The 24,298-nt window shown below is 41.5% G+C and overlaps 1 pseudogene; it reads left to right on the top strand.

Annotated features, from left to right (window-relative positions):
* Positions 1 to 22,892: 22,892 nt before the first annotated feature.
* Positions 22,893 to 23,880, top strand: LOC117700946 (glyceraldehyde-3-phosphate dehydrogenase pseudogene; annotated as a pseudogene).
* Positions 23,881 to 24,298: the final 418 nt, after the last annotated feature.

Raw genomic sequence — 24,298 nt, 5'->3', positions numbered from 1 at the left:
CTCATTTTGGAAGAGAGCCTAAGGTTTTAATAGTGCCTTATACTGCTCATCAAGTCCAAATATTAACGGCGACCTCTGATGTGTGGGCAGTGCTGGTTACTTCCTTCAATGGTCAAATAGATAATCATTATCCTAAGCATCCCATCTTACAATTTGCTTTAACTCAAGCTATCATATTTCCACGTATTGTGTCTCAGGAGCCGCTCCCAGATGGAATGGTAGTTTATACGGATGGGTCAAAAACAGGAATAGGTGCCTATGTGGTTAATGATAAAGTTACATCCAAACAATATCATGAAACCTCACCTCAAATGGTGGAATGCTTAGTGGTGTCAGAGGTTCTGGAAATCTTTCCAGGTCCCTTAAATATTGTTTCAGATTCCTTCTATGTGGTTAATGCAGTAAAAGCATTGGAAGTTGCTGGGTTAATTAAGACATCTAGCAGACTTGTGGAAGTTTTTCAAAAGATTCAGCTTACCCTGGCTAAGCGTAGATCCCCGGTCTTTATAACTCATATTAGGGCTCACTCAGGCTTACCGGGACCTATGACCCGTGGCAATGACCTGGCAGATCGAGCCACAAGGTTAATTGCAATTGCCCTTTCGCCAAAGTTAGATTTGGCTAAAGCTTTTCACAAAAGGTTTCATGTGACAGCTGAGACATTAAGATGTCGATTTAACATCTCTAGAAGGGAGGCCAGAGATATTGTTACTCAATGCCAAAACTGTTGTCAATTCCTACCTGTTCCCCATACAGGAGTTAACCCTCGGGGAATCAGGCCCTTACAAATCTGGCAAATGGATGTTACCCACATCCCATCCTTTGGTAAATTACAATATTTGCATGTTTCTATTGATACTTGTTCTGGAGTTATATTTGCCTCTCCTTTGACCGGAGAAAAGGCGGCCCATGTTATTCAACATTGCCTCGAAGCTTGGAGTGCTTGGGGAAAGCCTAAAATCCTTAAAACGGACAATGGGCCAGCCTACACTTCTCAAAAATTTAAACAATTTTGTCGCCATATGGAAGTGACACACCTGACGGGTCTTCCTTATAACCCCCAGGGACAGGGCATCATTGAGCGTGCTCACCGCACCCTTAAAACTTATTTGATAAAACAAAAGGGAGAAGTTGAGGAAGCTCTGCCCACGGTGCCACGAGCTACTATTTCTCTGGCACTTTTTACCCTCAACTTTCTGAACTTGGACAGTCAGGGCAATACAGCCGCTGATCGCCATTGCCTGGGACCAACTAGGCCAAAAGAAATGGTAAAATGGAAAGATGTTTTGACTGGTCTATGGAAAGGCCCGGATCCTATTTTAATAAGATCCCGGGGAGCGGTCTGTGTGTTTCCACAGGGGGAAGACAATCCATTTTGGCTGCCAGAGCGACTGACGCGGCGACTCGCGGTTCCTGAAAAAGACCCCCCGAAGGATTCATCTGCAGACGCTCTCAGCTCCCATTTGGACTCTCCAAAATCGGGTTCCTAGTATATACAGTAAATTTAGATGGTTAACCTATCTGCTTCTCAAAAACCTATGCCCTTGCCTTCTTAAAAGGTGTTGCTGCTGCTAACTTGTACCAATGTAACTTGCTTTATATTACAGTGCTGGTCTGCTTTTCTATAAGCAGGTCTAATAGCCAGTTTACCACTCTGATCCCTATCCCCGTTCAGACGTCTGAGACCTTGATTTTATCCTGACAAGAAAGGAGATTCTAATATAACTGCAGCCCTCATCGCTGCTATTACCATCCCTACAAATTGCAGCTGTGACAGCTGACTCAGACATGGTTAATCAAATTACAGCAGCTACTGTTGCTAATCAAATTTCAGAAAAAACCTCTGAGGCTTTTGACCCTCCCACAGAAAGTGGATGTGTTGGTCAATCAGAGAGTTTATTCGCTCCAAGCACATTTGATACAGCTCGCAGATGTGGCTCAAATGAGCTGTGTCTCAATGACCCCATATCCAGGTATTTCACCTCTGAGATTTGTGAATAATACATTTATTTAAAGCCATAATCTTTCTGCTTATTTAAAAGGAAAGTGGAATGGGAAGTTGGACCAGATACAGCCGTGATTACAAGCTCGGAGTTCCAGCGGATGAAACCTGCTGCCCGTGGAGATTTTACTTCTTAAAAATAAATTTCTTCTGCCTTTTCTTTCTTTCTTTCTTTCTTTCTTTCTTTCTTTCTTTCTTTCTTTCTTTCCAAAGAGCCGGAATAGGCCTGCGTGATACACTTCTAGGATGTGAACTAGTATTCATAGATGGATGGTTTGTAAGCTCAAGCCCAGCAAAAACGTGACAAGGTAGCTCTAAGCCTAAGCACGCGCAGCCTTGGGACAAGCATCCTCCCTGAAATTTGATGATCTAGGCTAGAAATAGCCTATGACAGAGACCTTCTCAGTCTATGCACACCAGGGGTTTGGCCCATTGCACTGGGGTAGATGAGAGGTCTTGTCCACTCAGCCCTTGCCTAAATAACCGGTACCTGAGCAGTTAGAGGTGTTTGCGAGTGGGTACTCGACAGGGAATGTTCCACGAGTGTGGATAGATTTCCCGAAAGCATGCCTGATTGCACAAAGGTTTGATGCCAATTACCTCCTCCTGGTGGCGCCCCAGGATAGAGGCTTCCTTTCCCCGTCAAAAGGTATCGAGATTGGGTATGGGAATTAAACCCATTACAATATCTCATTTTGCACAGGGGATCAGGCCTCTGCTTTCCCTCACTGAGTTGGTGCTGCGTTCAATGGGCGAAAGGCTGTTTTATATTAATAATTTAAACAGGGAGAGATGTAGTGAGCCGCTGTGGCTGCACACGTGCGTTTTCCAACATGGCGCTGGCCACATGGTTCCCCAGCAGTAAACAATCATTCTGCGCAGCTGCTAGGCAGAAAGAGCGCCAAACCACTGGCCTATCCCGAGGCGTAATATTGGGTAGTGAGCAAGCAGCCATTCAGGAGTGAATACGTCACTCTAGGGTGTATTTAAGGGACCCTCTTCCGGTTTCTTGTGTCTTTCCGCTTTATCGTGTGCAGTAGTAAAAAGTTCCTCGTGGCAGTAAACCCGACTATCGCCTCCTGTCCTTATTCGCGGGCGAAAAGGGATTTTGGGGGCGCGCGTTACACAAGATGGCGCGGGCATCCTGTCCTCCCACAAGTAAACATCTGACTGCGCAGGTGCAAGAGGCAAAAAGCGCACCAAAAGTCACTGCCCATCCCTGGGCAAATTATGGGTGATGAGTGAACAGCCAATCAGAAGTGAACACGCCACTCTAGGGTACATATAGCAGTGCCTTTCCCAGGCTTTGGGTCTTTCCGCTTCTGCTTATACAAGAAGTAAAGCCTCATTGTAGTAACCACCCGAACACTGCCTCACATGTCCTTTTTCACGAGCGAAGGGACACGGAGGGGCTCGGAACAACCTACCTGGTCTGCTCCCTTGAAGACACCATATCCTGAGACATCTTAGGGGAATAACTGCACTCAGAGCAGCAGGATTTCAGGATCCCAGAGATGGCCTGAGTCCCATGAGTTTTTCTACCAAGGAGCTCAGAATCACAGCGTCACAGAGACATCTGGACCCTGAGGAGTTCTGACACAATCAAGATAACTGGAAAGACAGGCTCCAGTCAGAGAAAGTGGTGGAGGTAGCACTAGAGTTAACCAGATGGCAAAAGGCAAGCACAAGAACATAAGCAACAGAAACCAAAGTTACTTGCCATCATCAGAACCCAGTTCTCCCACCATAGCAAGCCCAGGACATCCCATCACACCAGAAAAGCAGGATTCAGAATTAAAATCACTTCTCATGATGTTGATAGATGACTTTAAGAAGGACATAAATAACTCCCTTAAAGAAGTACAGGAGAACACAGGTAAACATGTAGAAGCCCTTAAAGAGGAAATAAAAAATACCTTAAATAATTACAAGAAAACACAACCAAACAGGTGAAGGAATTAAACAAAACCATCCAGGATCTAAAAATGGAAGTAGAAACAATAAAGAAATCTCAAAGGGAGACTACCCTGGAGATAGAAAACCTAGGAAAGGGATCAGGAGTCATAGACACAAGCATCACCAACAGAATACAAGAGATAGAGAGAGACTCTCATCTGCAGAAGATACCATGGAAAACATTGACACAATTGTTAAAGAAAATGCAAAATGCAAAAACTCCTAACCCCAAAACATCCAGAAAATTCAGGACATAATGAGAAGGCCAAACCTAAGGTTAATAGATATAGATGAGGGTGAAGATTCCAAAATTAAAGGGCCAGTAAATATCTTCAACAAAATTTTAGAGGAAAATTTCCCTAACCAAATACACTGAAACTAATAGAAGGGAAGGTGAGGAAGACCCTTGAATACCTATGCAGAGGGGAAAAGTTCCTCAACAGAACACCAATGGCTTATGCTCTAAGATCAAGAACTGACAAATGGAACTTCATAAAATTTCAAAGCTTCTGTAAGGCAAAGAACACTGTCAATAAGACAAAATGGCAACCAACAGATTGGGAAAAGATCTTTACCAATCCTACATCTGATAGAGGGTTAATATCATATATATACTCAAGAAGTTAGACTCCAGACAACCAAATAGCCCTATTTTAAAATGGGGTAAGAGCTAAACAGAGAATTCTCAACTGAAAAAACTCAAATGGCCGAGAAGCACCTCAAGAAATGCTCAGCATCCTTAGTCATCAGAGAAATGCAAATCAAAGCAACCCTGAGATACCACCTCATACCAGTCAGAATGGCTAAGATCAAAAACAGGTGACAACAGATGCTTGCGAGGATGTGGAGAAGGAGGAGCACTCCTCCATTGTTGGTGGGACTGCAAGCTGGTACAACCACTCTGGAAATCAATCTGGTGGTTTCTCAGAAAACTGGACATAGTATTACCTGAGGACCCAGCTATACCACTCCTGGACATATACCCAGAAGATGCTCCAACATATAACAAAGAGATTTCAGATGTACTGTTAAACTGATAGTGTATGACATCTCCAATTTCTTTATGAAGGCACTCAGAGCTATGAGTTTTCCTCCTAGCACTGCTTTCATTGTGTCCCATAATGTTAGGTATGTTGTGCCTTCATTTTCATTAAATTCTAAGAAGTCTTTAATTTCTTTCTTTATTTCTTCCCTGACCAAGTTATCATTGAATAGAGTGTTATTCAGTTTCCATGTGTATGAGGGCTTTCTGTTGTTTATGTTGTTAAAAACCAGCCTTAGTCCACAGTGGTCTAACAGAAAGCATGGAATTAACTCAATTTTCTTGTATCTTGAAGCTAATTTTGTGTCTGATTATATGCTCAACATTGGAGAAGGTATATGAGGTGCTGAGAAGAAGGTATATTCTCTTGTGGTGAAATGTCCTGTAGATATCTGTTAAATCCATTTGGTTCATACCTTCTATTTGTTTCACTGTGTCTCTGTTTAGTTTGTTTCCATGATCTGTCCATTGGTAATGGTGTGGTGTTGACTTTCCCTGCTTTTACTGTGTGAGGTTAAATATGTGCTTTAAGCTTTAGTAAAGTTTCTTTTATGAATGTGGGTGCCCTTGCATTTAGGGCATAGATGTTCAGAATTGAGACTTCATCTTGGTAGATTTTTTCTTTTGATAAGTATGAAGTGTCCTTCCCCATCTTTTTTGATAACTTTTGGTTGAAGTCTATTTTCATTGGATATTAGAATGGCTACTCCAGGTTGTTTCTTGTGACCATTTGCTTTGAAATTTTTTTCTAGCTTTTTACTTTGAGGTAGTGTCTGTCTTCATCCCTGAAGTGTGTTTCCTGTATGCAGCAAAATTCTGGGTCCTGTTTATGTATCTGGTCTGTTAGCCTATGTATTTTTATTGGGAAATTGATTTTGAAAGTTATAAAGGACTAATGATTTTCGCTTCCTGTTATTTTTATTGTTAAAGATGGGATTATGTTATTGTGGGATTATTGTGTGGTTCTCTTCTTTTGGCTTTGTTATAAGATTAATTTCTTGGTTTTCCTTGGGTGTACTTAACGTCCTCGTGTTGGGGTTTTCCTTCTATTATCTTCTGTATGTCTGTTTTCATGGAAAGATATTGTTTACATTTGGTTTTGTCATGGAATATCTTGATTTTTCCATCTATAGTAATTGAGAGTTTGGCTGGGTATAGTAGTCTAGGCTGGCATTTGTGCTCTCTTAGGGTCTGTATGACATCTGTCCAAGATGTGGCTTTTAGAGTCTCCATTAAGAAGTCTGATGTAAGAACTCCCAGGGTCTAAACCACCAGCCTGGAAGCATATAGGAAGGGGCCCATGGTTCCATCTGTATATGTAGAGGAGGATGGCCTTACTGGGCATAGGTAGGAGAAGAGGTCCTTGGCCCTGTGAAGGATGGATGCCTCAGTGTGGGGAAATTCAAGGGTGGAGAGGTTGGAGTGGGTGTATTTGTGGGGCCACATCCCCATAGAAGCAGGAAGAGGGGGGATGGGATAGGAGGTTTCGGAGGGGGGGGCAAATGAGGGAAGGGAATAACATCTGAAATTTAAATAAAATATCCAATAAAAAAATTCATTTAAAAAAAGAAGTTTGGTGTAATTCTGATAGGTCTCCCTTTGTATGTTACTTGACCTTTCCCCTTACAGCTTTTAATATTCTTTCTTTGTCCTGTGCATTTGTTGTTTTGATTATTATGTGATGGGAGGAATATAATTTCTGGTCCAATCTATTTGGGTTTTTTTGTATGCTTCTTGTATGTTTATGGGCATCTTATTCTTTAGGTTAGGGAAGTTTTCTTCTATAATTTTGTTGAAGATGTTTACTGGCCCTTGAGTTGAGAATCTTTGCTTTTTTCTCTACCTATTGAGCTTATTAAGCTTAGGTTTCTTCTTTTCATCATGTCTTGGATTTTTTTAATGTTTTCAATTAGGACCTGTTTGTGTTTTCTTTACTGTTGTGTCAATGTATTCTATGATATCTTCTAAGCCTGAGATTATTTCTTCTATCTCTTGTATTCTTTAGATGATGCTTGCATCTGTAACTCCTGATCTCTTTCCTAGCTTTTCTATCTCCAGGGTTGTCTCCTTTTGTGATTTCTTTACTGTTTCTATTTCCATTTTTGATACTAGAAGGTTTTGTTCAATTTCTTCACCTGTTTGATTGTCTTTTCCTGTATTTTTTAATAGATTTAAGTGTTTCCTCTTTGATGGTTTCTAACTGTTTACCTGTGTTCTTTTATATTTCTTTAAAGGAGTTATTTATGTCCTCCTTAAGGTCTTCTATCATCTTCATGAGTTGCGATTTTAGATCTGAATCTTGTTTTTCAGGTATGTTAGGGTATCCAGGGCTTGTTGTGGTGGGAGAACTGAGTTCTGATATTGCCAGGTAGCATTGGTTTCTGTTGCTTACATTTTTGCACTTGCCTCTCATCATCTGGTTATCACTGGTATGAACTGTCCTTGCAGTCTCTGACTGGAGCCTCTCCCTCCTGTGAGCCTGGTTATGTTAGGCTTCCCTTGGTCAGGCTGACTCTGCATATGGGAGGGTGTCTGGAGAGCCTGGCTGTGTCAGAACTCCCTGGAGTCATGCCGTCTCTGGGTATGTGTGGGTTGTGGGAGAGCTGGAGCACAGGATCAGCTCCTAGGCGCCAGTGCAAACTGGAAGGAACATGTGTCTCCAGCTGGCTGAACGTTTCTGTTCCCCTAGGCCCTATATGGTCCAAGTTAGGCCAAATATTGGGGTAGGAGTTGGGGCCTCACCTGTGATCCTGGGTGTGTCAGAACTCCTGGGGGTCAAGCTGTCTCTGAGTGTGGAGGTGAAAGGGGAAGAGCACAGGATCTGCTCCCAGCTCAGGTGCTAACCAGAAGAAATGCCACACACAGAATTTTTTAGTTGTAACAGTTTACTTTGTATTAGATATAGAGTAAAGAAAAATTGAAAAATACTAGAAAATATATTGGTATAGCCTCTTCCCACCACATTGACATAGTATATTACCAGAAAGAGTACTTGAGGTTGGTGAGAAAAAGTTACCTAACCTATAGGCCCCACTGAGACTGTATTAACTTGAACATCTCATGTGTTACAGAGTTCTGGTCTGGGCCAAGCCTAATTCCTGTAATGTGCACAGAGGGAGGATTCTGTCTTCCTACAGGAAGCAATGAGACAGGAGTACAGCTGTGCTTGTACCTTTTATAATAATGCTCATAAACCCCAAAGGTCACGTGAGAGCCAACTACCTCAGAGCTTACCCAGAATTCCCTAAGGTCCTGCCATAATCCTTCACCTCTTCATAGTCCCCCAGAATCTTTCAAAGCTGTCATACTGGGTGAACAAGTGACCACAACATGCTCGCAGGACCCAAGTAAGCCACATCCAAAGCACAGCATTCTTCCCATGGCCTCCAAAGGGCAGGTACCTGTGTAAATGAAATCACATTTTGGAAACCTGGAAAGGAATCTAATGTGCCTGTGAATTGAACAATATAAAGGTAAATTATAGAAGAAAATTATTAATATCTGGTCATTTACACTTAAATAATAGAAAGACTAGCATATTTTATGAAGTGGGGTAGAAAAATGATGAAATAAAACAAAAATAAAATTTCTGTTTTGAGATGCTGGTAATGAAAATGTGAAGATAGGTGAGAGTTGAAACTTAGGACACCTGCAGAGGATTCAGGAGAACTGTCACCTTGAATGCCATATGAAAAAAAAAGCACACTGATTGCAGCACTGCTGTGGAAGGAGCAGTATCAACAGTGTCGCTACCTTCACCATGCAGACCCTTGCCAAGCTGCATGGTGTGCATATGCTTCAGTAATATAGTCAGTAATATAGTCACATGTCCCAAGCTGACATTGCTCAGTGGTGCTATGATGGGGACTGGCCCATAATGGAAAGAAAAATTGCTTACAGGGAGGTGAACCAGTTAAGATGGGATGGGGGAGGCCACTATGTGAAGCATGATAAACTTATATAGTTCAGTTATACAATTACACACATCAAGCTTACACTGCCCAATGTTGCTATCCATGATGGGAGCTGGTCCTTAAAGAAGGAAAGTGTAATTATTTGGAGATAAGTAGACCTAAGTGGATGGGAAGGGAGAGGCCTATCTTATCTGTAAGTGGAAATGGGGCAGATGCCAAGAAACATCTTAGGGGGCATCTGGAAAGGTCTCTTGTGTGTAACTTGTTCCCAGTATACATACTGGAATTCATATGGTCTGTTCAGTGTTTTTATAAGCCTCACCTGGGTCAGAAACTTTTATTCAGTTCCTGAAGGCAAATCCCAATTCCAGAGCAAGGAAGCAGAGTCTAGAATCAATCTATGGAAGGATCTTCTACCTTATCTGCTCTCTACCTCTAGACCAAAAAAAAAAAAAAAAATGGAAGAAAGGTAATGATGTATCCCAAGAATGTTTAAAGTTACTGTCATGTTGTTTCTCTGAGTTCACATCCCTATGTTGTTTCCACAACATGCAACATGCAGGGACTAGGACAGCAGAAGACAGAAGCTTCAGTTTGAAGCACAAAGGTGGCCTGGTTTGAGTACTTTTCTTACTTTCTCCAAATAATCCATATTCATTTCTATCACTCCTTTAAGGAAGAAAGTGATGTGTATAGCTTGTTTCCCAGGGCAGAAACCTGTAAACATGTACGTTGTTTCTTGGTTCCCAAAACTGATCACCAATATGTGTATGTTGCATACAAGAAGAAACAGATGGTTATAATTTGAATAACTGAGGAATACCACAGGACATGTCTAGCTACAAACACTACTATGGGTATTAGGAACAGAGAAAATGCATAAGTAATAATGATAAAACAAGACAGTGAATCAAGTTGAAGAAAGAGAGAGGAGAGAAAGAGAGAAAGAGAGAGAGAGAGAGAGAGAGAGAGAGAGAGAGAGAGAGAGAGAATACTAGGTTGTTATAAGGGGATAGTTGCATGCACAGGGAAAAGTTAGAGAAAGAAATCCTCTTGGGGCTCAGATCAAGACTTCTTTAAGTTGTCAGGTGGCAGAGAGAATAATGGGAGTACTCACTTCCCCACGTGCAAGTCTTCTTCCACCACTAGGTTTGTGGATTTAACTGTTTGTTATCAGATAATCCCCATCAGAATTATTTTTGTCCTGCTTGCATTTTATTCTTCTAATGCTGCTTTTAGAGATAATTCATTCACAGTGATCAAAAATAACTTGAGATTAGACTGAAGTTTGTGCAGGAAAGCAGAGTTCTTATTGGCTATAGTAGAAGAGTGGTCACTCAAGTACAGACTGATAGAAGAATAAATACCATTCCAAGAAAGTTGTTCTGTATGGGTTGGCAGCTGCACCATGTCACACATGAGAACTGCTGCATTGCTCTTCCTCAGTCCTAAAGGGGCATCATCGAGTTGTGGGCAAGGACTCTCAGCCACATCAGAGTATCAGTGTAGGGAAGATGCAGAGAGGAGCAGGACCTGTTTAGAAGTAGTTCCTTGGGGTAATTCCAATTTTCGTTGTCAGGATACCAGCAGTCCAGTCCAATACCAAACATCAAACATGAATCAGTACCAGTTCTTCATTGTCAGCATTCTAGCAGTCCTGTCCAATAGCAAACATCAAACAAATCAGCAGCAGCACCATGATCTATCAAAACCAGCAAGGCTCCACTGGATCAGCACGAGCCAGCAGAAGCAGTTGGCAGCAAGCAGAATACCAGAAGAAGTTTGTTGGCATGTTTCTAAGAAGTGACATAGTGAAGACCAGGAAGGACCAGTGAAGCGTTGCACAAGCCTAGCAATGTAGAGTGCCCACCTCCTGTCTGTGGGGTTCTTATTTATATTCTTTCTAAATATCATGTGCCTTCTCAAGTGTCTGTTTTCAGCAAAATATCATATGCCCTCTTGCAAGACAGCTTCCATGAAAACATTATCTGACACAACTGAACTTTTAAAGAAACCAAAAACTTCCATGGGAGCTTCTTTTTTCCCTCCCTTTCAACCTCCTAGCACTGAGTAGGAGAGAAAGAAGGATAGAGGGGAGAAAGAGAGAGCATGAAATCCTCAGATAAAGTCAGGAGGGAGAAAATGAGGTGACAATATCATTAGACTACTTCCTGTTGATTAGAGGTACCAAGTTCCTTGGGATATGTTTGATGATCAGGATATCTAATTTCTTCTTGTCTCTTTGTGCACAACTACAGCAACCAACACAATCAATAGAAAGCCACCAACAAGCAACCCAGCACTGACTCAGGGCCATAGCATTTATATATCCTCTGAAATGTCTCCAGAATTCCAAGCATCACCTGCTCGAAGAACCTTCCTGCAGGGGACAAAATCATGCTTCCACTAGGACATGAGGCAAATCATAGTCAGCTGCTATAAACAATCTGAAGGAGCCTCATGTCTCATACCTGGAATTAAAATAAAAACATATTCCCACGATTTTTTTTTGTTTTTCCTAAGAAACCAAAATTCCCACTACATAGGGAAGTGAGTGAGATTAGGGTGCATGATGTGAAATTCACAAAGAACCAGTAAAAAGTTTTAAAAGAAGGGAATTCTCAGGATTCCACAAGGGTGACCTGAGTGAGAACTCATAGGCAGGGAGAATACAGAGCCTGAACTGGCCATCTTCTGTAACCAGGAAACTCCCAGTGGTAGGACTGAAACACCAACCCAGCCACAAAAACTACAAGCTAGCCGGGCGGTGGTGGCGCACGCCTTTAATCCCAGCACTTGGGAGGCAGAGACAGGTGGATATCTGAGTTCGAGGCCAGCCTGGTCTACAGAGTGAGTTCCAGGACAGCCAGGGCTACACAGAGAAACCCTGTCTCAAAAAACCAAAAAAAAAAAAAAAAAAAAAAAAAAAAAAACCTACAAGCTAAATATTTGAGGCTCACACCACGAGATCCATGCCCATTCCCAACACCACCTGGATAACTAGGAAGTGGAGGCGAGACAGTCCAGAGACCTATGATAGACAGAAAAAAAATCAATAAAAAAAATTCTGCTATACTCATAGATTGGTACCTAGACCAGTCATCTTTATAGAGGCTTCCTCGGGGTAGCTGATGGGAGCTGATGCAGCCAAACATCTGGGTACAGAGAGAGCCCAAATTGGAGATCTTTATCAGGTCTCTTCCCTTGGAGTTCAGAGAATCCCACAAAAGAGGTCGAGGAAGAATTGTAGGAGCCAGAGTAGTCAAGAACACCAGGAGAACGAAACCTACAGAATCAACTAAGCAGGACTCATAGGGGCTCAAAGAGACTGAAGTGGCAATCGTGAAGCCTGCATGGGTCTGCATTAGGTCCTCTGCAAAAGTATTATAGTTCTTACCTTGGTGTATTGTGGGACTTCTAAAAGTGGAAATTAAAGTGAAAACCTCTAGTTTCTTTGGAAAGTAAGTTATACCAAATGATGTTTTGCTGTGGCATACAGGTGAAAGGATATCTTGCTAAAACCAACACTTGAAAGGCTGTTTTCCTTAAGCAGACACAGATGAAAGCATGTTTTGATATAGCAAACACCTGAAAGGACGCTGGATGAAGGAGGATAAATATGACCCACAGACAGTGGGGGTGAAGCACTGAACTTTGGTTGGGTCTATCTCGCCAATCTTCACTAAAGAAGGATGTATTGGTTCACCTAACATAGCTTTGTTGAGCTCAACTTGCGGTAATGCTGCCACTGAGAGACACTCACCCAAGAACTGCTCATGAGGTTTCTGTAGCAGCTTCTTGACTATGCAGCCTCACCTTAGGCTAATTGGAGAGGCTGGCAGTTTCTTCAGGATTGAACTACACCTGCCTGGTGTCTGCTTGCTGAAAGGATTGGACTAGTTTGTGCCTGGTGTCTGCCTGCCTAAAATACTGGTCTGAAACTGCTGAATCAAAGTTGGTATTTGCTACAGGACTGAACTGCTACCCAAGAAAATTAAGTTCTCCCCTAAAGAACTATTGCTGAACAGGTCCACTTTTTCTACCTCCTAATAAATTTTCTCTTCCACTATCTCTGCTGGGCTAGAGGAGAGGATGAACCTTTATTAAAAGTAGGTTGCAAAAATGTATGCCTAAATGTATGGTTGTCTGACTCGTTTGCCTGTCCTTGGGACCCTCCTCTCCTAGTAGGTTGCCTGATCAATCTTGGTATTAGGATTTGTGTCTAGTCTTACTGTATCTTTTTATGCCATGCTTGGTTGATATTCCTAGGAGGTCCCCTCTTTTCTGCAGGGAAACAGAGGAGGAATGGATCTTGGGCGGGGGGGGGGGGGGGGGGACTCCAAGGAGGAGAGTAAGTAAAAACTGTGGTCAGGATGTATTGTACTAGAGAAGAAAAAATGTTAAAAGTGACATTAAGAGCACTGGTTAGAATGAAAAAGATATAAGATGCAACATATTATACCTGCCTCAGAGTTAGCACATTAAAAAGTTACACTATAAAATGCCTTCTATAAATAAAAGGAAATCTCTGAAACTAGAAGCAATCAACCAATTAAATGCTTTCTTCATAAGTAATGGTATATTGGCCATGCTGCCTCTTCAAAGTAACAGAATAGTGACCGAGAAACCTAATTTAATTCTTTTTAAAGTAGATTATTTCAGAATTGAGATCATGTTCCCAGGTCATGTTCTCCTTCCAGTCTTCCCATGCCCTTCCCCTGCTTCCTCCATAACTTTTCCCCATAAAAAGTCTATTTTGTGTGGTCCGTATATTCACTGGGGCATATTCAAATTCCTCTTGCCACTCCCCAAGGAGAGGATGAGATTTCCTTTGGCTGTATCTTTCCCAGAAGCCATCATCCAAGGAAAGCCATACACTGGCCAGAGTGAGTCAGGGTGAGTTCTCCTGCACCCAAACCACTGTGTGCACCATTGTGTTATGGTTGCTGAGGGGCAGGGCCACTCTTCCAAGCCCCCACCACCAGTGGTGCCACTGTCTGCTTAACTCTTTCTTCTATAACTTGCCTTAGTCAGGATGCTTTGTCATAGCAATTGAAGAGTAACTAAGACAAATACACTTCCTTATTAGCAGCCCATGGAACTTTCTGATAATTTAACCACATAACACAAAGCAAGTCTCAACAAATAAAACAGAAATAATACCCTGAATCCTAGTTGAAAACCGTAAGTTAAAGCTGGATGTCAACAACAGTAGAAACAGTAACTTATGGAAACTGAATTACTCATTACAGAATGAAAATTAGTTCAAGAAAGAAAAACCTTTATAGCCAAATGAGAATAAAAACACAACATACCCAAACCTATAGGACATAATGTAGACAGTTCTAAAAAGCAACTTCATATCACTAAATGCCTACATTAAAAAAAAACTGGAGCAGTCTTAGATTTAATTTAACTACAAACATTAACACTCCAAAAATAAGAATGAGTAATACACCTAAAATGGAGGTGTCAAGTAATAATCAAATTCCTGGCTGAAATCAATAGAATAAAAACCAACAAACAACAAGTAAAGAAAAAAACAAATACTGTTAATCACTGAAAAAGAGTTGGTCCTAGGAGAAAATCTACATGATTAACAAACACTTTGCCAAATGAAACAAAAGACTGAGAAAGAATTTCCAAATTAATAATATTAGAGCCATAAAGAGAGACTGTAACAGACACCAAGGAAATCCAGAGGATGATAGCAACATACTTTTTTAATTTTTTTTCTTCTATTGGTATTATTATTAATTATTCCATTCATTTACATATCAAATGATATCCTTCTTCCCAGTTACCCCTCCACCAACCTCCCCATCCCATGATATCCCACTTCCCAGTTACCCCTCTGCCACCCCCCCCCATTCCACATACCTTAGAATAAAAGGCTGGAAAACATTTTTCAAGCAAATGGCCCTAAGAAACAAGATGGAGTAGCCATTCTAAAATCTCTAGCCAGAGAACACAAAGGGAGGGACTCATGGCTCCACCTGTATAGGTAGTTGAGGGTGGCCTTGCCAGGCATCAGTGGAAGTGGACAGCCTAGGTACCTGAAAGTTTGGATTCTCTAGTGTTGGGGAATTTCAAGAGCAGGGAGGTGGGAATGAGAGGATGGTGGGAACATACCCTCATAGTAATTGGAGGAGGGGGGGATGGGGTAAGGGGTTAGGCATCAGTGGAAGTAGAGGGCCTTGGTGCCTGAAAATTTGGATATCCTAGTGCTGGGGAATTTAAGATCAGGGAGGTGAAAATGGGAGGATGGTGGTAGTACACCCTCATAGAAACTCCCAGAATTATATGGATTAGAAATGACAGAGCCAGGCCACCAGAAGACTAGATTCCAGAATTCAAACAAAAAATTATCATGATACTAAAATTTGTTTTGAGAATTGTATATTGCAGAATACATAGCCTCTTTGTATCTACTCATCAATTGAGCTGAGCAGACCTGCTCAAACCTCTGATGTCCTGGAATTGCAGCTGGATGCAGTGAAGACATAGCATCAGAGGCTTATAAATTTACTCTTCTCCTTGCCCCTCTTCTAATACCTCAACAACAATAATCAGCTTGAAGAAGTTAATGAAGAGTCAATGCCCCTATTCCCTGGGCTTGGGGACTAAGGTGGTTAATATTGGGCTGTCTTTCTAGGGAAAAGTAGTGGTTTTGTTGGAACAGGGAGGATTAGCTAGGATTTATTACATAGCCATAACCTATTGGTAGAAATACGTATAATTGTTATTAAGATGAAGTTATAATTTCTTAAAAGGTACAAAATTTACTTTGATTTCAAATTTAAGGTTTTCATTGGTATCAGCTTCTTATTAATATAAAAGTGACATTAATATTGTTACTCTCATAGGCATTGTGCCTATATAACACTTTTAGGAATACAAGGCTTAGACCCAGTTGTTGGGAGCCGACTTTAGCAGAAAGCGGCTAGATCAACTTTGCAGCCATCTGGAACCATATACTCTGACGAAAGATTTGGTTTTCAATAGCCTACAACAGCTGAAGCACACTCTGATATCCCACATATTTTGTGTTGCTGTTTACTGGCCCCAGCTGCAAGGTGCACGTGGTAGTCACGCCTGCAAGGCATGCAGTTCACGTGCTGTCCACGTGCTATCTACACCATACATGCTTATAAGGCGCATGTGCTATCCACGCCTGCAAGGCATTGCGGTGCACGTGCTGTCCACACTATAGACGCCTGTAAGGCTTACGTCATATCAACACCTGCAAGGCACGTGGTATCCACGCGCCTACAAGGCACGTGGCAAAAGCCTATAAATAGCTCAGAATTCCCTTCAATAAACAAGACTTGATCAGAATCTCTGTCTTGTCTCCATTCTTCGAGTCTCTTGCCCCAAGAGCCACACTCTCTCTTGACCAGAGCACTTAGCCCCAAAAGTGTTGAGGCAAAAGTGTTGAGGCAGAATGTGGGCCTCAACACCCAGTCCCTCTTTAACTTTTTAAACTGATTTGAGATGGTTAGCCTGTGAGTTAAGAGCCTATAGCAAATTCATGGCTCTGAGTTTATTGTTAGGGTGTTTTCTATATTTTATTTAGCTGAGAGGAGTTAACAAACAATAGTCCAGATTGCCTTACATGGATAGTTGATTTTCAAAACTTCAGAAGTCCACAGAATTGATGTTACAAACATTTCTGTATTAATGTCCATTTTGATTAGAGACCTGTCTGCTCCTGACAGCTTCCTGTCTTGGATTCTAAGAAGAAATTGAGCATCTTTGGAGTTACTCCAGTTGTGGTGAGACAGCCACCAGGTAAGAATTGCCTCTTGTCATCTACAGACAAATCACTGTCCAGAAAAAGACACACTTGCAGAATAGTTGACTGATTATATTTGCCAAGACAGAGTAATCAGCCCTTAATAATTCTGCATCGATAGGTCTGTCAGATGATCCTGGGCCAGAAGGCTGAAGATCAAATACTCCAAAGTTTTGTAGTATAGGGACTGTCCAGGTGCTCAGAGGTCTCTATAATTTGGCTAAGTTTTAGAAGCTATGCTTTGTGCTTCCCATAATTTCAGTTAACTCGGGCATTCTGGATTTCTGACTGGTTGAAGACTTATAGTCTCATAGCCAATCCCAGACATGTACTTTGAGAGAAAAGGTTTGAGACGATGATTTTCAGCTGACATTCATTCTAAAGCCAAGAAAAAAAAAGCCAGGTTCAGAATTCAGTCTTTTAGTTAGGAGAGATGACAGAGGTTCTGTTTAGTCAACAAAATGATGGACTGGGTATTAGGTCTATCTTGTATCTTGCTGACACAAATTGGTATAGTTATGCTCTAATTGTATTCTAAGAGAAAAGTTTTATTTTAACAGAAAGGGTGTTATGTAGAAGGAGCTAAGATGGGAGGAGTAAGGAGAGGAGGAGCTAGGTGACAAGACTGGGGGCAGGGTGGGGGGGGACATGGAAGTGGATGTTTGAGTGTCCCCGCCAGTCAAAGATAGTTGATATATCTAGGTTGAGTATTGGGTTACACTTCTGATTGATATTGAGCACTGCCAAACTTATAAAGCCTTTGATTAACATTAAAAAATAGTATAAAAGCAAAAGTGGGGATGGGATAGGAGTTTTCTGGGGAGGGGAAATGGGGAAAGAGAGTGGCATCTGAAATGTAAATAAAATATCCAATAAAGATTTTCACATAAATAAATAAATAATTTTTCTTTTATTGTTATTATTATTAATCATTCCATTCATTTACATATCAAATGATATCCCACTTCCCAGTTACCCCTCTGCCACCCTCCCATTCCACATCTGCCCTCCCCCCTGCCTTTTGCCTATATGAGAATGCTTCTCTACCCACCCACAGTCTCCAGCACCACTGCTCCAGCATCCCCCTATTCTGGGGCATCCAACCTTCCCAGGACCAAGGGCCTCCCCTCCCATTGCTGTCGGGCAAGGCCATTCTCTGCTACATATGTATCTGGAACCAAAGATTCCTTTAGGTACACTCCTTGATTGGTAATCTAGTCTCTGGGAGAACTGGGTGGTCAGGCCAGTCTATGTTGTTCTTCCATTAAAACTTTGTATTCTGCTGAGCCTGGTGTGACACACACCTTTAATTCTACAACTCAGGAGGCAAAGCCAGGTATACCTCTATGAGTTCAAGGCCTATTATTTTATTGTTAATTTTTTTCCTAAATGTTTTCCTTTCTGCATTTGATATTGAGCCCCAACAATTGGTTTGTTGGTTGATTATATTGAGAATTTTGGTTTATTTTTTTAAAGCAAAAATATTAGACTATGTTTTCATTTTAATCCCAATGTAGGATATGGGACTGCCTCAGATTGTCTATAACAGCTGCCTGTGATTTGCCTCATGCTTTAATAGGGGTGTGATTTTTACCAGAAGCATAGAGTTTCTGCAATTGAAAATGTTTGGAATTCTGGGGACTTTTCAGAGCATATGTAAATGCTAGGGCCCAGTGTTGGGCCTGACATGAGGTCTAATCTCCATTCCACCTTCACCCTTCAGTCACAGGTGATGTGATAAACAGCCCCCAGGCCCTAGAGAGATTTACATATTAATAAGATACCTGAAGGCCAGAGGGTAAAGCCAATTAAGCATTCCTCCCCAGCCCCTCCCCTCTTTTCTCCTCCCTATTTAACTCAGGTCCACCCTGGGTTTTGTGGGGAGCACATCCAGATCCATCCACCATCCGCCATGCCAATAAATTGGTTTTGGAAACCCAAGGACTTCCTCGTGTGTTGGGGCCACACCATGAGGAACCGTGGAGAGGCCTTTAGTTAATGAGCATCCAGGCCTAACTTCCAGCTGGAGGAACCCAAGGCGTTCCCAGCCGACTGCACAGTGTTTCTGCTGCGGTTTCCCCAGGCAGCTTTTTTTTTCCTACAGCCCAGGAAGGCATTGTTTTTGTTCTTGGTGGGTTATTAGCTGTTGATAGGTTGCTGGTTGTTGGTTGGTTGGTGTTGGTTGTCCTTTGTTAAGTAGTCCTGCATAAAAAAGAAACAAAAAGTAAAAGAAATCAGATATTCTGATGGCAAAAAATCAAACTTGCCCTAAGGAACTCAACACATCTAATCAGCAGGAAGTATTCTAACAATATTACCCCCTTTCCCCTCTATCCTTTTTCTCTCATATCTAGTGTTAGGGGGATGAAAAGGTGGAAAAAGCATGGGAAAGAAAAAAGAAGCAACGAGGTAGCAAAAGCAAGCTACAGTTGAGTGAGTACCTAGGGTTCTCTCTCTCTCTTTCTCTCTCTCTCTCTCTCTCTCTCTCTCTCTCTCTCTCTCTCTCCACCCTTCTTATATTTTTGGTTGTGAGCCTAGCCTTTAATGGCTGAGCCATCTCTCCAGCCCTCTCTCCACCCTTCTTCTTTCAACAGAGATGTTTGCAACACTAAGATAGTAGCTAATTCATAGCACGGTTAAGATGTGGATGTCCTCTTCTTGTTGGAATTTAGAGCTATAACCTCTAACACGGGTATTCTGTTTGTTGGCTACAATCTGGTGGCCATGGTGCCTTGGTCTAGAAGTTTGGAACTAATTTCCCCTCTCCTGGTTCTTAACACTTGATAGAACAACCAGAAGGCTCTATCATAGTACTGTCATGGCTCTCCTGAGTCCCACAAGAAGTGATGGGTCTGGACCTGCTGACACTTGTGGTGATTGGACAGTCTCTGGTGGGGAGCTGGTTAGGATCTCTGAAGCCTCACAGTGAGGGAGAAAAGCAATGAGCATGTGGCAGTCCCTGGCAAGAAACCACAGAGTCTCACTGTCTGGAATACAGTTTGATGGATTTTCACAAAAGCAGAATGGCATTCTGTATAATCTCATGTCACTATAATCTCATGCAGAAAAATATTGATGCTCTAAAACCATCTTGCATTCTCTCATTTCCTGCCATTGCTCCTGGTAATTACTACTTTCTGTCACTGTAGATTTATGTCTTCCAGTACTTTTTTTATTGCTTTGATCCAGTTTATGAGTCTATTACACTAACTTCATTCAGTTTTCATCTAGGCTTCTTCCATGTCTTCTCATATTGGGACCATTTATTATTAATGATGATTCACTGTATGTGGATGTTCACTCTTCCATCATTCACTTACCTATACAGAGCATTTTGTACACTTCTAGATGTGGCAACAAGAGTCAATACTGCAAACTTTTGTTTAATGCTTCCGAAGTGCTAATGCTTAGTCCCAGGGCTTTACACATGCTAGCTAAGTGCTCTGCAAATGAGCTTCAGCTATGATGCTTTTGAAAAGTTACATAAGGAGAAATTTTTAATTAATTTTATGAAATCTTTATTATTATTATTATTATTATTATTATTATTATTATTATTATTATTTAATCTATTTTACAATCCAGTTGCTATCCCCATCCTGGTTCACCTTCCTACAGTTATTCATCCCATTCCTCCTCTCCCATCTTCAAGAGGATGTCCCCACACCCCTACCCTACCAAACCTCCCCACTCCCTGGGGCCCCAAGTCTCTCCAGGGTTATCTTTGTTATTTACTAAATGTGGAGAACGGAACTCAAGATGGCGCCTGGCTGGGTGCCAGATGCCCCTGGCATGTTGGCTCACCATTTTAGGAAGCCTGGGTGGCACGTAGGCTAGGCTTTACTGCGCATGCATTCTGCTTGTTCATCTTTACGTAAGATCGGGCCATGTGACATATGTGCTCAGCACCAATCAAGAATGACTGCGTGGCAGGTTCTGATTGGAGAGGACACAGAGATTTAAGGTCTGGGAGCTAGAGCTCGGGGGCCTTTTGTGGTACTTCAAGGTTCCTGAACAAACCGTGTTGGGAAGGAGATCCCATGTCCGTTGTCTTCTGTCTGCTGGTTGGTTCAGGAGACAACAACTTAATTTTATGGATTCTAAATACCTTGGCTACTGTGTTTTATGATCAGCCTCTATCTTATACTTTTAGAGACTTTTACTCGACCCTATAAGTACCTGAGTATACTTTTTATTCCACTCACAGGATCTAAGAATCCCTGCTGATCCTTCTCAGCAGAAATTGGGACCATCAGTGTTTTCATATTCCAGTGGACATATTCTTGTATCTTACTGTGGTCCATTTTCATTTTAATGAATATCGTGAATAATGTCCTATGCATGTTTTACAACTGTAGCTCTTCTTTAAAAAAAACTCAATTAAAACTTTTGTGTGTGTGTTTTGTGTGTGTGTGTGTGTATGTATGTCTGTGTGTGTGTGTGTGTGTGCATCTGTGTGGGTAGGGGTATGTGCAATTGAGTGCAGGTGCCTGAGGAGGAGGGAAGAGACATCATATTCCCTCAACCTGAAAAGCTAGAGCTTTTTCAGGTTGTTGTAAATTGCTTTCCACATTTGGAAATGAACCAAGGACCTTTGCAAGAGCAGTACACACTAAACACTGAACCAACTCTCCAAACTGAGACCATAGCTCCAATATACTAAGGACCATCTCCTAAGCTTTTACTGTTTAAACTATCACAAAATCATCCAAAGTCACCATTCTGAGGAGCAAGCACCATGCACATGAACTCTGGGGGAAGAGACCCTTTCATTAACCACTTTCAAGTCATGGCATTCTACCTACAAATCCAAAAGTGGATGTCCTCATTAGATTCTAATATCATATTTTTAAAAATAAGTAGCATAAAGTGATCATGGCTTTAAGATCTATCGGGAGTCGTTTGCCACTTCTGTAAAGCAAAGGGACAAAAAAGAAAAAGTCTGACTGCCAGGAAGAGTCAGGGCAGGGCAGGACCTGTTGGCAGATTCCCTGGCCTGCTGAGGCATAGAATGATAAGAGGAGGTGCACTTGAGGCTTAAAGCTAGAGGCTGAAAATTCAATTGACCTTGGTGGGAAGAACAGGGACTTTTGGGGGATGAGAACAAATGTCTTGTGTATATTTTAGCAAATTGTTTCTGTTAGCTTGTGGCTTTGCTTCCCACAGTACTGTAGTATAAGAAGGCTATAAGAAATACACTTTGCTGCTGATGTTATGTATACCTACAGCCCTCCCATATTTATGTCTTGCATCTTTTTTTTCATCTTACCTGCAATCCCCACTCCACCTCAGAGTGACTGTTTGACTTTGTACCAGTCAGACTGGTACAAAGATCTTAGATGGTAATCATAGAAATTGAGACTAAATATGTGATGTGAACTTTTACATTATAAGAACATAAATACAGAATAAATTTCATAAGAGAGAGGAACAGCCAACCCTATCTCTATCCATATCCATACCCCTAACCCTATCCTTACCCTTACCCCTAATCTTACCCTTACTCCTACATCTACCTCATCTCCAAAACCAACACCAACCCCTACCCCTACCCTAAACCTAACTGTTACCATTACCCTAACACCAACCCTTACTCTTATATTTACCCTTACCTATATAACCTTACCATTAACCTTACCTTTGCCCTTACACTTACCCTTACCTCTATCCCATGTATTCCATGTGTGGAATTTTGCCTTTCGTCAGGAAATTCTGAATATCTATTTCTTGTAGACATATTAACACAAAAATAAGTTTGTATTTAGAGATACTAATGATAAAAATAATTAGATGTAAGATTAGAATGTGATGACATCTACAGAATGGAATTCTGGGAGTCTATTTCATTTATTTTTAATGCTTAACTGAAAAGTATTTATTGCAGTTATTCTTTCACTCTCATCAGAGTAACAAAAAAGTAGAATGGAAAATATTTTTCAACACAGATATAAAAAAACTCAATCTCAAAATCTTCATGTGGTACTAGAAATAACTACTGTCAGAGTTGTAGTAATTACTTTTCTAGCTATTTGGTTTAATGATACGTGGAGAGTTGAAAATATTTATATCTAACTTCATAAACTATCAGATATACACAAAAAAGTTAAAATTTGACTCTGCTCTTTTCCATTCCAGAGACAGCTGCATCTTCTCCTGCAGTGCCAGTCTTGTCCCTGAGACAAAATGGTGAAGGTTGGAGTGAATAGATTTGACCATGTTGGGTGCCTAGTTACTAGGGCTTTCTTCATGTCTAGAAAAGTAGATATTGCTGCCATCAATGACCTCTTCTTTGACCTCAACTACATGGTCATATTTCAGTATGATTCTACCTATGGCAAGTTCAACATTACAATCAAGGCTGAGAAAGGGAAGCTTGTCATCAATGGAAAGACCATCACTATCTCCAGGAGCAAGATCCCACCAACATCAAATGGAGTGATGCTGATACCAAGTGTGTTGTGGAATCTGGTGTATTCACCACCATGGAGAAGTCCAGAGCCTACTTGAACGATAAAACCAAAGGGTCATCGTCTCTGCCCCTTCTGCTGATGCTCCACGTTTGTGATGAGTGTGAACCATGAGAAGTATAATAATTCACTCAAGATTGTCAGCAATGCCTCCTACATCACTAACTGCTTAGCTCCCCATGGCCACTTTGGCATTGTGGAAAGACTCATAACTACAGTCCATGCCATAACTGCTACCAGTTTTCTAGCTGTGGATGAGCCCTCTGGGAGGTTGTGAAGTGATGGCCATGGGGCTACCCAGAACATCATCCCTACATCTACTGGTGCTGTCAAGGCTTTGGACAAGGTCATCCCAGGACTGAATGGTAGGCTCACTGTCATGGTCTTCCACATACCTACCCCAAGTATGTCTGAGATGGGTCTGACATGCTGCCTGGAGAAAGCTGCAAAGTATGATGACATCAAGAAATTGGTGAATCCAGCACTGGCGGGGGGAGGGGGGCAGTAAAGGACATCCTGGCTAAAATGATGATCAAGTTGTGTCCTGCAACTTTAGCAGTGACACTTCCCCTTCCATCTTTGATGCTGGGGCTGGCATTGCTCTCACTGACAAGTTTGTAAAAGTCATGGCCTGCTATGACAATGAACATGGCTATAGCAACAAGGTGTTGGATCTCATGGCCTATATGGCCTCTAAGGAGTAAGAATCCATGAACCACCAACTTTAGCAAGGACTTGAAAGAAAAGAGAGATTCTGGGCTCCTATAGAGCTCCAACACTGAACATCTCCTGCACAATTGCCATCCTAGAACCCCATAAGAAAGGACTTAAGGAGCCCTAATTTCTTTAATAGCATCAATAAAGTTTACTGTACTCACAAAAATGTAGTTTATTGCTCCATTGTAAATAATTATGGAAATCTGAAGAAGTCTAGTTGTCCAGGAAGTAGAAAATGGGTACACAGTATAAGATATTCATTCGATGAAACACATAGAACAATAAAAACAATGTACTAAACCTACACATATCATTACAAATAAAAATATACTTTGATGTAGTGTCTACCATCACTGAGGTGCACTTTCTGTATGCAGCAAAATTCTGGGTCCTGTTTACATACCC

The sequence above is a fragment of the Arvicanthis niloticus genome, chromosome 1 (genome assembly GCF_011762505.2).
Source record: "Arvicanthis niloticus isolate mArvNil1 chromosome 1, mArvNil1.pat.X, whole genome shotgun sequence".
NCBI lineage: Eukaryota > Metazoa > Chordata > Mammalia > Rodentia > Muridae > Arvicanthis > Arvicanthis niloticus.
This window is presented reverse-complemented; position numbering and strand designations above follow the sequence as displayed.